Source organism: Anabrus simplex, chromosome 6 (assembly GCF_040414725.1).
Source record: "Anabrus simplex isolate iqAnaSimp1 chromosome 6, ASM4041472v1, whole genome shotgun sequence".
In the NCBI taxonomy this organism is placed as follows: Eukaryota; Metazoa; Arthropoda; class Insecta; order Orthoptera; family Tettigoniidae; genus Anabrus; species Anabrus simplex.
This window is the reverse complement of record NC_090270.1, coordinates 115,179,004-115,191,694: the sequence shown is the minus strand read 5'-3', so window position 1 is coordinate 115,191,694 and position 12,691 is coordinate 115,179,004. Positions and strand designations below refer to the sequence as shown.

Genomic DNA, 12,691 nt, shown 5'->3' with positions numbered 1-12,691 from the left:
TAGGCAGGGTGCAATCTAAATGGGCTGAGATTATGGCACTAAAACAGCCACCCACTTCCTTCCTCAAATTGCCAATACACTCAATCAGCGACCACAGCATTAATTCTCCCCTCGCGGATGGCTGGCTACCTTCTATCCATTCTGTTAACAATAAGAGAGCTTGGCATTTCAAACAGTGGACAATCAATTGAATTAAGTTCATTAAAAAAGTGCAGTCAACTGTTAACCGATAAGCATTTGCTTTCATTTAATCGGATCTGCAAGTGTGTGTTGTAATATCCAGTTAGTGTGATAATCCAGATTCAGAATACCGAACAGTAATTCCAGCAGCATAAAGTAACTCAAGATGATGATAATAGGTGGGTTTACTGGTAACTTATCGTCTGACATTGTTTCGTGGAAATCAACGTCAATAAGATCGAGTAAGATGCTGATTACGCTGACAGGGTGTTAATTTGACTGCCTGGTCAGATATTACAACATGAATTATGAGCAAAACACTAGAGGCGGTAATGTTTGCCTGCCTCCTATATATTCTGAAAATACGAGACGTATCAAGGATGCTGCTGCTGATGCTGATGACGATTGCTGCTCTTATTGTTCCTCTTTCCTTAGAGTCTTAAAACTTAGCCATCGATCATTTCCACAAACGTCAGAGAGTTTTAACCCCAATCGCAAGACAGAGACCAAGTTTTCAACTCCAGGTTGAAAGACTTCAGTTGCCTACTTTTATGTTTTTGAACACACCAGCCAATTAATAATAATAATAATAATAATAATAATAATAATAATAATAATAATAATAATAATAATAATAATAATAATAATAATAATAATAATAATAATAATAATAATAATAATAATTCCACCTCGGGCTATTTCTTGATGGAAGAAATATTTTTACATACGTTCCTTGGAACAGGCCACAGCAAAATGTAGCTCCACTGAAGTCTGTCCCATTTATGGCTGTGACAGTACGGAAGATACTGAGGCATGAATGGTGCTGAATAATGACATACGGAACACGGCAAAAGCGTCTGGATGATATGAAAGATGCTACTCACAGAGTCAGTCGTACTGCAAGAACACTTTCTGTATCAATGAGGAACGCAATGGTAAATGATCTCACTCCTCATCTTGCCTAATACGCCGCATCGTTTTTTTTGCGGCTTCCTTGTAACTTTCAGTAGTAGTACTTGTTGAATCACCAGCTTCCGAGCTGACAACTTGAACGACAGATAATAATAATAATAATAATAATAATAATAATAATAATAATAATAATAATAATAATAATAATAATAACAATGCAAATGAATAGATCCTGATGGATTCATACCTAAAGTGAAATTTCGAGGAGAAATTTCAGACACCTTTGAAATCAGGACTGCAGTACTGTGTACTCGAGAAAGTTATCGGCGAATGAGGCAAAGAACTGAGTACGGAAGGAATTCAAAACGGGGTTAGATTGGGCTGTAAGAGTAAGAACGCGACAATCAACAGTCTAGTATTTGCGGACGATCTTGCAGTTCTTTCCTATTTCATTGGCACAGCTCCAAAACAAATCAACCAGCTTAAAACACAAGTAGCGAAGGCCGGTCTCCAGACCTCCTTTGAGAAAATGGAGTTCTTAAGGAACATCCAAGCCGACGCCCAGGGAGCTTGCTGTGGAGCACGGGAAAATAACGTAGGCAGAAAAGTTCAAATACTTAGGCGAGCGGATAAAGCCTAACATATCCGAAAAAGCAGCATTCGTGTCCAGCATCAACAAAATGGAAATGGCATACCAACAAACCAAAGACATCTACAATAAACGAGCAGTGTCCTTCAACGCCAAGCTCAGACACTGCTGTACAGTCATTCGGCTAGAGGCAGAATGCCTCGCGATGAATAAGAAAGGTTTGGTAGAGAAACTAGAAGCCAAGGGAAGGAACATCCTGAGGTAAGTCTTAGCCCGGTCAAAGAAAATGGTGAGTACAGAGAAAGGCACAAGCGTGAGCTATATTCACATGTGGAATAGCAAAAGACACCATTCGAAAAAGGAGGATCGCCTTCCATGGTCACCTGACACGAGTGAGTCCTATCGGAGCTTTGCCTATTTTCCCGATAAGACGACCAAAGGAGATTTTTCACCGTCGTGAAGAAGGGCTTTCAAGAAGTGAGGATGACGTATGACGACATCCTGGAGCACGATCCTTTTCGAAAGAAACATAGAGGAGCTCTTAGGTTTCCAGAAAAATTCCGAACTGAAAACAGGCAAGAAGTGGACTGAAGACGGAAGGGATGCTCGCGAAAAAACGAATGCAGGAATACTAGGTATAGGTTAAACCATGGAAGAAAACAGTTGAAATGACGTGGTTCATAGCTGGCGAAATCGAAATAAAAAGCAAAAACACAGCAAAAACAAAGCAAAGCAAAGCCATCTCCGTACAGGCCATGAAGGCCCTTGGAGGGGAGGAAGGTAAAGGCTTCCATTATTCGTAACCTCGGCACTTGATGGGGCAGAGAGGTTAGCTCTACGCTCGGCCGCCTTTGCCCCCAGGAATTAACCTGGTACTCATTTTTAGTGTAGGCTGAATGAACCTCAAGGACATGTGCACCTCCAAAAGTGGAAATCTCGTTTCTTAAATTTTACTTTTCCTGACGCCGACGGCGATTCAAACCCATGTCCTTCCGAACGAACCGAGCACGCCTTTACTGCCTCTGTCAGGCAGCCCCTGAAATCGAAATTAACATCATAATAATATTTTGCAACAGAAAATGCGTTGGATGATGGACACATAGTAATTCATTCCATTAGCTGGTTCATGGTCAGCTTCTTGTTTGTATTTTAGGAAACGTCAGGATAGGTGACAAACATTATAGCAAAAAAAAAAAAAAAAAAAAGGCATTTTAGGAGTAGAACAACGTTAGAGGACCCCACCAGTAACAAAGGTCTTGGAGTTGGCGTAAGAGATATGGTCATCAGTCCCAATATGCTTGTCGAATATCTGTGATCTGTCGAAAATCCGGTGCTATAATTTAAAAACGGAAAAGAAGACGCCACGATCTATGGCGAAAGGGACTTCTCTTGTATGTACAGGTCAATGCAGTTGCAAGGCTGGGCGATGGAAAGTTTCGAACCTACTTGCTTGCTGTATCGATGGATACCAGATTCCAAAACGAAAAGGAGCAACGACTTGTTTTCCTAACACACGTAAACAAAGTCAAGTCTCTCAAACAGGAAGACATTCTCCATATACAGTTTATTTGTAGCTCGTGACTCAAGGTACACTATTTACTTCACCTCCACGCTCTACTATCGATTGACTGAGCTATATTAGGTCGTGTAGGCGGGGCTCTTCGGTACCTGCTCTCAAGCCCTTCCTTCTCTTATCTCCGCTCAATACAGGGCTTCGAACCTATTACAATGAACTCCGTCAACGGTTACTGCGATAAAGGAAGTAACAAAACAATTCGCTCTAGAAAACAGCATATTTACGAATCTCTTTAGAGAAGCGTATAAGTTTTCCTTTCCATAATGAAAAATAGTGATCCAAGGTCAAAACTGTTCTTTGTATTAGATATTTCTATGTATCTAATTCACTGTTCAGTACAACCTAAAAAACAACCGTAAGCAAGTACTTAATCACTTCCTTCCGCTTAGAGACGCAACTATTCAACAATAAGGTGCGCGACTCCAATACAACAAAAAACAAGAACGACAAATCTTTAGGACTAAAGTGCGAAAATGAAATTTAGATGAAAAAGAAATCACATGAAATCTATCAAGTTACAGAAAAAAATCACAGATACAATCACGAAACGACGATTACAATTTTATGGTCACTTATATAGAATGGCTAATAACAGGCTCACAAAGATTTTTTTAAAAATATGTTTTTACGTCACATCGACACAGACATGTCTGATGGTGAGGATAAAAGAAATCAGCGAAGATCTAAATGAAATTGGCATTAATAAAGAAACCATTCAAGATATAACAAAATTCAGAATCTTAATACACAAACACAAATTTTCTGTAAAAACCCACCCGACTAAATACAGGATGGACTGAACAACGTAAAAAGGAACATAGCGAGAGGATGAAGAGAGATTGGGAAGAGAAGAAGAACAAAAAAGTGCTAATAAGTTCAAACTCGCCCTTAGGTGGGCATGACGAATCAAGAAAAATAATATGATAAGATTAAAACATCGGAACCTCGAACAGATCCAACTCAATAATTATTATACAAATTGGATGCATTCATGAACGAACGCATGTAATCCTTTCTCCGCAGAATGCATTAAACAATGAGAAAATGAGTGAATATTACAAAAGAAATAGAATTACATTAAATGGCAATGACTTCAAATTGTACATCTTCCAGGAAAGAAAATCCACATCAAGATCTAATTTCAATAATAGATAATACTAAAACGAAGCAAACGGTGAAGCAAGAGACCTGTATCACAAGAGAAGGGAAAGAAAAAATGGGAAGAATGCGGAACAGGAAACCACGGGAAGTGTTAGCTTTACGAACATTACGCTATACAAACTTTGTGGAACTATGGTAACGGAAATATGTAAAGTGCAAGTAAAAAAATCAATACGAACATCATTTTCGAAGATATAACGCATCTCATATCCAGTATATGTTTCATAAATTGTACCACAGAAACCTTCGTCACCCTAATTGCATCAATGTTAATGCCATATGGTGTCTTATGCAGATGTAACGAAATTCTGTAAGTAATCAAATAGATAACATACATGAACAAAGAGAAAAAACGCGTGTACATTGTGAAGGTGATTGAAGTTGTAAGGGGAATCATGGCTGAAATTTTAGTAAATTCCATCCACAATGTCTCCTTTTTAATTCCTCATTTTTTCCTCTTCCAGAAAAAAATAATTAATTTCACTTTACCACCACTTTTAACGCACCAAATACTATTTTAAAAGCTGGTAGCCATTTACAGAGCACAGTTTCTACTGCTGTTTCTCACTTTTATATTTTTCAGCAATTTGAAGTAGAGAAAATGCTTCTTACATCAAAGTTCCTGTGAGATTCCAGTGAAACATTTAAGAAAACATTCCGGAGTATATAATAATTAATTAATAATAACTAATTAAAAGTTACTTTGCTTTGTTATGATCAAGTTAATATTACTACTGTACTTTCTTGCCTCATAAATCGACAAATGAACTACTTTCTTCAATTTTTTGTAAGAAAGTCAAAACTGAAACATTTTCCTCATACATTTCTTGCTTGACAACCAAACGCAATGTAACTATTAATAAGGATCAGCTTTACAAATTTCACTTTTTTAAAAAAAATTGATACAAGGAGAGTATTTCATGTTTCATGATAAAATGCAATCAACTATACTGTACTTATAGGTCAAAAACTTGTTAATATTCTCAGCATTTTCTTTGATTATTTCGTATAAGACTGTATTATTGGTTAAAATTGGTTGTGATAGCTAGAAAACTGTATTCAGTCATGACTCCCCTTATGAGGAAGTACAACTAGGCCAACGTCTCCGAAAACCGCAGAAGTGGTTAGTGGGACGTAAAGCGAGTATTATTATTATTATTGTACCGGGCGGTACACCTCCACACCGTTTATTTAAAAGTTGCGCCAGTTGAAACTCCTCTTCTGGAGGTAGTCTGAACTTTATCTACGGTCTTAATTTCCAAATTTCTCAGAAGACGTCACTACCTGGAAAATTTTGAGTTTGAGAACTGTGTCATTTTCGACGTACTTTTGTCTTGCTTGTATTAAGAAGTGTGAACTTTCTCTTCTAGAGGACACTACTGAAGATCAACAATAGTGCACCCTAGTGCGGAGTCAAAGAACTATTTTGTTGGAGAAAATTTAATTTCAGGAGTTTGTTCTTTGTTAAATTTCTTTCTGTCATTGTTTAAGTTGGCAATATTTACCCCTTTCTTCCCCTTGTTTTGAATGTATCCAATCACGAATTTTTTCAATTAATTTCTGACCAATCTGGTGTATCTTTCCCCAACTTGAATCTGTTGCGGGGTCCTACCCAATAAAATCTTTGTGGGAGGGTGTTTTCTTTCCCCTAACGCCTAGAACTTTCTGCGAGAGTATTTAAACTGCTGATTTTAGGGTCTCCGGGCCACTTCTGTTCCATCTTTCAGTGTATTAAGTACATAGCAGGAGGCGGGAAGCGCCTCTTTCCTCGGCAGCGGTCAACAATAAGGTAATGGCCGATTAATAAATTTTTTCTTTGCCAGCTCAGCAGTTTGACTTTCGGGGCAGGTTCTAAGCGTTCCCCTATGTAACCTTTTCCTAAAATGTAACTTCTCTTTTCTTCTATTCTCTTGTAAAGCGACATACTGGGATAGAGAGTGTTAACCCTCTCGAGCTCCCACTCACATTGTTTGAGGTGAACTTATTTTTCGCAACCTATTCTTCAGTAATGTAAGTTAGTAGTTTCTTAAGTCACCTCTGTAGTATGGGATTAGCCCTTGCATCAGTGGCCTTAGAGCCAAAAAAGGTCTTAAAGACAAAGTGTATTAGGAGTGCAAGTTCCCCTCCTCTCAAATTGTGATTTTAGAGGTCATGTATTAACTTTCTTGTCATTTAACAGACCTCAGTAGATTGGGTATTTTGCCCCTGTGTATATGTCCTTTGAGGACGGCTTAAAGGTGGAGTTCGGAGTGGCCTATGATAGGCTTGTATTTTAAGGGGAAGTTGCCCTTTTTGAAAATTGTGTTTCTGCCTCAAGGAGGCTTTTGGATGTAATTGGAAGCCGGTGTTTCTGGCATGTTTGGGGGTTTTCGGCCCCTTTGTTGTATGGTGTTCATTGTAAGGTTGGGCTCATGGCTCAAGAATTATGTTTCTGACTTTTTGAAGCCCCAAATGGGGTACCTATGTAAATGTATTTGTCAATCGTGTTTCGGCTACTAAGTACCTGTTCTATTTGTTGTTACCTAATTTTGAAAAGAAAATATAACCTTGTTAAATTTTAAAATTAATTTCACTTTAGTAGCTTGAGACCCCTTCACCACCCAGCACCTTCTTTCATGCATAACTACCACCAAAACACGGTAACAAGTGGTAGCAGAGCGTGGTTGAATGGGTCTCAATTTAGCCCCTTTTGACGGCTAAACTCTGTTTTGATCCGAACTCTAACCATTTTCTCAGTTGCTGGAAATTTTTTATTGAGGTTTTTCAAAATTTTTCTGTTATCATGCCCGGCCCTCGCGATGTTCTCCTCCTTAACTACTTGCGCAAAGAGGAGTTGATCTACGAATTAACTATTAGAAACGTGCAATCTGGAGGCACGGTTGCTATCGACACTAACAAGCTTAGAGACTCCCTTGATTTGCCCATTTCCATCCCCAATTTGGGAGAGAAAGAAATTGATGACTCTCTTTCCACGATCGTCGAGAACATTAGTGGGTTAGCATCGGTCGTTAGTTTTTTTGATGAAAATGATCCGTCTCCTAATCAAATTAAGCGTGTGCAAGGCAGGCTATATCATTTTTCAAATAGAGTTAATGATCTGTTGTCTCTAAAGGTGAATGACGTTCAGAGGAAGGAAGCTAATACGCTCCTTGAAACTATTTCTGAATTGTCTAGTAAAGTCACTCAATTGTTAACTGGGGAAATTCCTCCCAAATCTGATCAACCCACCATAGTGAATGTAGGTAGTGAGGAAGAGTCTCCTAAGGGAGAAGTAAATAGGAAAACCCCCACTGCTCAAACTATTTCTGCCCCATTGGACAACGAGTCTGAACGCCGTGCATCGTTGAGTAACATCCGTTCTGAATTAACTTCTTTGCCCCTGAAACCTCTACCTACTATGTCACCCGGGTTTAGCAGCTTGCCTCATCCATTGGCAATGTTGCTAAGAGGTATCTCTAAGTTTTCTGTCAACACCACCAGTGAAGTTATTTCATTTTTAAGATTTTTAGTTGAATTTCAGGATCACGCCCTTGTGTTTTCTCTTTCCCCTTGTCAAATTTTACAAATAATCTATCCTTATGCTATTGGTGTTCTCTCAGATAAAATAGTAAGAGCTATTGCTGAACAGTCATCTATTGAAGATTTTCACGCACACTTGCTTGCAAATTTCATTCCTGCCCGCGCGAGGTCATCTCTGATTCAGAAATACTATTATCGGGTACAGCGCTTGGATGAAAACTTGGCTGATTTCATACAGGACATTAAGTTTTATACTAGGGTGTTTGCCCTTCATTTTCCTGAAGATCAGATTGTGCAGGCTATTGTAGAGGGAATTTCACCTCCCTATAGGTCATATTTGTGTTTCGCGGCGTGCCCGCAAACCTTCTCGGAACTTGAAGCGTTGGCCGTCTCGGCGGAAGGAGTTAGATACGCCGATTCTTTGCGTGTCGCGAAAGAACCCCCGCCTTCCTTTAGTAACACTCGGCGTCCACCTCGCCGACCAGTCAATCCCCGTAAATGTTATGCGTGCGGGGCGCCTGACCATCTGCGCAATAAGTGTCCTCTGATCAAGTCTAGTAGGGCAAATAATGGAGCTGGTTCATCACAAGGCTGTTTTAAATGTGGGGCTTTCTCACATATCGCCAAGAATTGTCCCAATTCGAATAGCACCCCCTCCTGCTCAACTTCTGGGGTAACTTCCAACAACAATCAAAAGTGACTAGTGGCTTCGGCTGAGTCAACTAATTCATCTCCCCGAGGCTCAGCCCCTGGTAAGCAGATCGAAAATCCTGGGAACGTTCAATCTGCTAATCTGTCCTTTGAATGCCCCAAAGAGTGTCTTAAGATTGCGGCGGATACCCCCGCACCTGTTCCTTTCCTTAAGATTGAGGTAAATAACGAACCTATAACAGCTCTATTAGATTCAGGCAGTGTTTGTTCCATTATTTCGGCTGAATGGTACTCGAAATTGAAGTCTGTTTGAAACCTACCTGTCTATGACTCTTCTCCTGTGAAATGTGTTTCAGCTAATACATCTCCATTAGAAATTCTAGGTTCCTTACTGGTCAAAATTCGTATTTTTAAATTTACATGGAAAATTAAATTGTTTGTGGCCAAGCAATTGTCTTGCCCCATTATATTGGGAGCTGACTTTATTTCTCACACTGGTCTTGTGCTCGATCTCCAGTCTAGGTCGTGCACATTCAAATTTGCTTCTAGTTGTAAAATTCCACTATTAAAGTGTAATTCTGTGTCATGTTCTTCTATTTCGCCTACCCAGGATGAGATGTTGTTAGACCTTAGACATCTACCTGAGGAGCAGGCTGATAGTATTCGCAAACTGTGTCAGTCGTTTCCCGAGGTATTCTCTAATACTCTTGGCGTTACTGACCTGATCGAATACAAAATTGAGGTCACGGATTCGATTCCTGTCCGTTTTCCACCGTATAGGCTATCTCCACCTAAAATGAAGGCTCTGAAAGAAATCATCGATCAGATGTTGAAGGATGGTATTATTAGGCCCTCTAAGTCAGCGTATTCTTCGCCTATTTTTCTAGTCCCGAAACCCCAAGGGGGCTTCAGGCCTGTAATTGACTACAGGGCTCTCAATCGGAAGGTGGTGTTACAATCTGTGCCCCTTCCCGACCTTCATTCTTGCTTTTCATGGTTTCGTAAGGCCAAGTTCTTTACTATCTTGGACTTGAATCAGGCCTATAATCAAATTCCCCTTGCTGAAGAGTCTAAACACCTTACAGCGTTTGCCACGGACTGGAATTTATACGAATACAACCGCGTGCCTTTCGGGCTCCCCACGGGGGCAGCTGTGCTCACTAGGCTACTAGATAGGGTCTTCTCCGACATCAAATTCGAGTACTTATATCACTACTTGGATGATGTCGTCGTGTTTTCGTAGACCTTCGAAGAACATCTAGATCATCTGCGAGAAGTTCTGAATCGCCTTCGTAAGGCTGGGTTAACTGTCAAGTTGTCCAAGGTCGCTTTTGCTAAGCCCTCTATGTCATTCCTAGGGCATATTGTGTCACCTGACGGTGTAGCAGTCGATCATTCTAGAACACAGGCCATCCGTGATTTTAAACCTCCCAAGGACATTAAAGGTATCGCCAGGTTCATTGGTATGGTGAATTTCTTCAGAAAGTTCATTCCTAACTTTGCTAATAGAGCGGCGCCATTGAACCTTCTTCGTAGGAAAGGCATCAAATTCGAGTGGGGACCTTCTCAACAAGCCGCTTTTGAAGATCTGAAATTAGCTCTCTGTAATGCCCCTGTCCTTGCTATGCCTGATTTCTCAAAGAAATTCATCGTCCAAACGGACGCGTCGTCGTCGGCGGTAGCGGCAGTCCTTCTTCAAGAGACTGAACTAGGGAGGCGACCCATCGCCTATGCATCTAGGACTCTATCGGCTCAAGAAGCCAAGTATTCCATCTATGAGCTCGAAGGGTTGGCAGTCTTATTTGCCTTAGAAAAGTTCCGTCTCTATCTGGAACATGTCAAATTCGACCTGGAGACAGATAATCAAGCATTAAGCTGGGTCTTAGGTAGGCCGCGTCGTACTGGTCGTATAGCCCGTTGGGCCATCCGTATTTCTGCCTTCCAATTCAATGTCAGGCATATCCGAGGTACCGAAAATGTTGTCGCTGATGGACTCAGCCGTATGTTTTCAGACGACGTTGAGAACCATGAACAGGTCGACAGTCCATCACCTCCCGAGTCCATGCTATCTGAGGTTAATGCCATCCTAACAGATGTTCCCATGCTGTTTAGGGATATCGAGAAATACCAACGTGAAGATCCGACGCTGGCTCCGATAATGGAAACCCTTTCTTCTGGGGAACATGTTGTCCCTTATGTTCTGAGGAATGGAGTTCTATGTTGCCCTTCGAGGCATGATAAGATGATGAAAGTTGTTGTTCCAGCGGTTCTTGTACCTATGATCTTCAAGTATTATCATGAGACCCCATTAGGAGGGAATCTTGGTATCTTTAAAACTCGTGAAAAGATTCGTGATATGTTCATCTGGAAAGGTATGGACGGTGAAATCCGTGAATTAGTAAAGGCATGTAAATCCTGTTTGCTTAGTAAACCGACCATGTCCACTAAGGTAGGTCTTTTGTCTTCTCATCAAGCGTCGCGCCCCATGGAGCGCCTGTATATTGATTATGTGGGACCCTTCCCCCAGTCAAAGGGGAATGCCAACAAGTTCATCTTTGTATGTGTAGATGGTTTTACTAGATTTTCCTGGTTATTTCCGACTAAGCTGGCTACCGCTCAGTCCACCATTTCTTGTCTTAATACTATCTTTGCTTCTTTTGGTCCTTGTCAATACATAGTTTCCGATAATGCTAAGGCTTTTACATCTAATTTATTTCGTAAATTCTGTTTTGACTTATCCATCTCTCATGTAACTACTTCTGCTTATTACCCTCAACCATCTCTGGCTGAACGGGTTAACCGTAATCTCAGGTCCGCACTCATTGCCTATCATCATGAAGATCCTTCCAGGTGGGACACATCCCTGCATTGGATAGCTTTTGCTTTGAATTCAGCGGTTCATGAATCTCACAAGTTCACTCCAGCTTCTTTAATGTTCAAGTTTGTTCCCAACTCGCCGCTCTCTAACCTCTGGTCTCTGAATGACATTCTACCCGAGATAATAGATCCGGATAACATTAAAGATCTTTGGAAGAAGGCTAAAGCCAATCTTAAAGTGTCTCATGAAAAGGTTAGGGAAAGGTATGATCGTGGACGGAGACCCACCCCTTTGAAGGTAGGTGACCAGGTTATGGTCAAAAATTTTGTTCCCGCGGGCAAGCTTGCCCCCAGATTTCATGGGCCTTGTATCATTCTCGATTTTCTTACGCCGGTTACCTTATTGTTAAGTAATCCAGCCACCGAGAGGATATTTAGGGTTCACCTGTCCCAGGTGAAACCGGTGTAATTTTGTGTTAACTTGCTTCATATTATTTTGAAAGGATATGAAGGTTATATATTTTTTTTTTTTTGAGTTTCACTTTTATGGCATTCTGCCCCTTCTATAATATTTTGGTTTTAGATGTAAGCCTTTTGTAAAACCCGCCCCGATCCGTTAAACTGCCATCCTGTTCTTGCCACGGCCATTACCACGCTCCCGTCTCCTGCTCCACCTTACACTGTGGCTTCATAAGATTAAATGCAATGGATATCTACACGCCGCTGGCCCCTCAACCTCTCCATAATGCCTGTGCCTTCAAAAAGACGATGGTCCAACACAATTCTGCCGCCTAGCCTTAATGTTTCAGTGCCCCCGCAGCCGCGCAGCGCCGTGCAGCAACTGGGGAGGGGGATGGGCCCCCTCCTCTCCAGCGAGGACGACATGTGCACGGCGAGCCGGAGCTCTCCTCCCGGCCAAGGCTGATGTGCGGCGCACGACCTGCTTCTGGCCCGCAGCCTGTATATGTTCACCGCGGGCGCGGCGTGTTTCAACACTCTGCTCCCCTCATAGTGCGGGCGAGCGGTATCTCAGGGTACTTAAGGGGTCCGAGCGGCCTCCTTTTGGACGCAAGCTGCAACGGCTGGTCCGGCCATCCAACTTCATCAACATCAACTACATGGACAGTTACTATAAGAGATAACTACATTTGGGAATTCAACAGCAATATCTGATGGACATTGCAAATTTTTCCTTCACTTTTAAGTAGTAAAAGCTTATCTTCAGAAATTCAACTTCTATAAACGTAAAGACTTCACTTCACCTCCAACAACAAAATTTTGGAACC

At 41.2% G+C, this 12,691-nt stretch overlaps 1 protein-coding gene across 1 annotated transcript in view; it reads right to left on the bottom strand.

The window, feature by feature from the left end:
* The window catches only part of LOC136875886 (uncharacterized), a 637,093-nt gene that overhangs the window by 151,251 nt on the left and 473,151 nt on the right, over nucleotides 1-12,691 (bottom strand). The gene's annotated exons all lie outside the window — the stretch shown is intronic.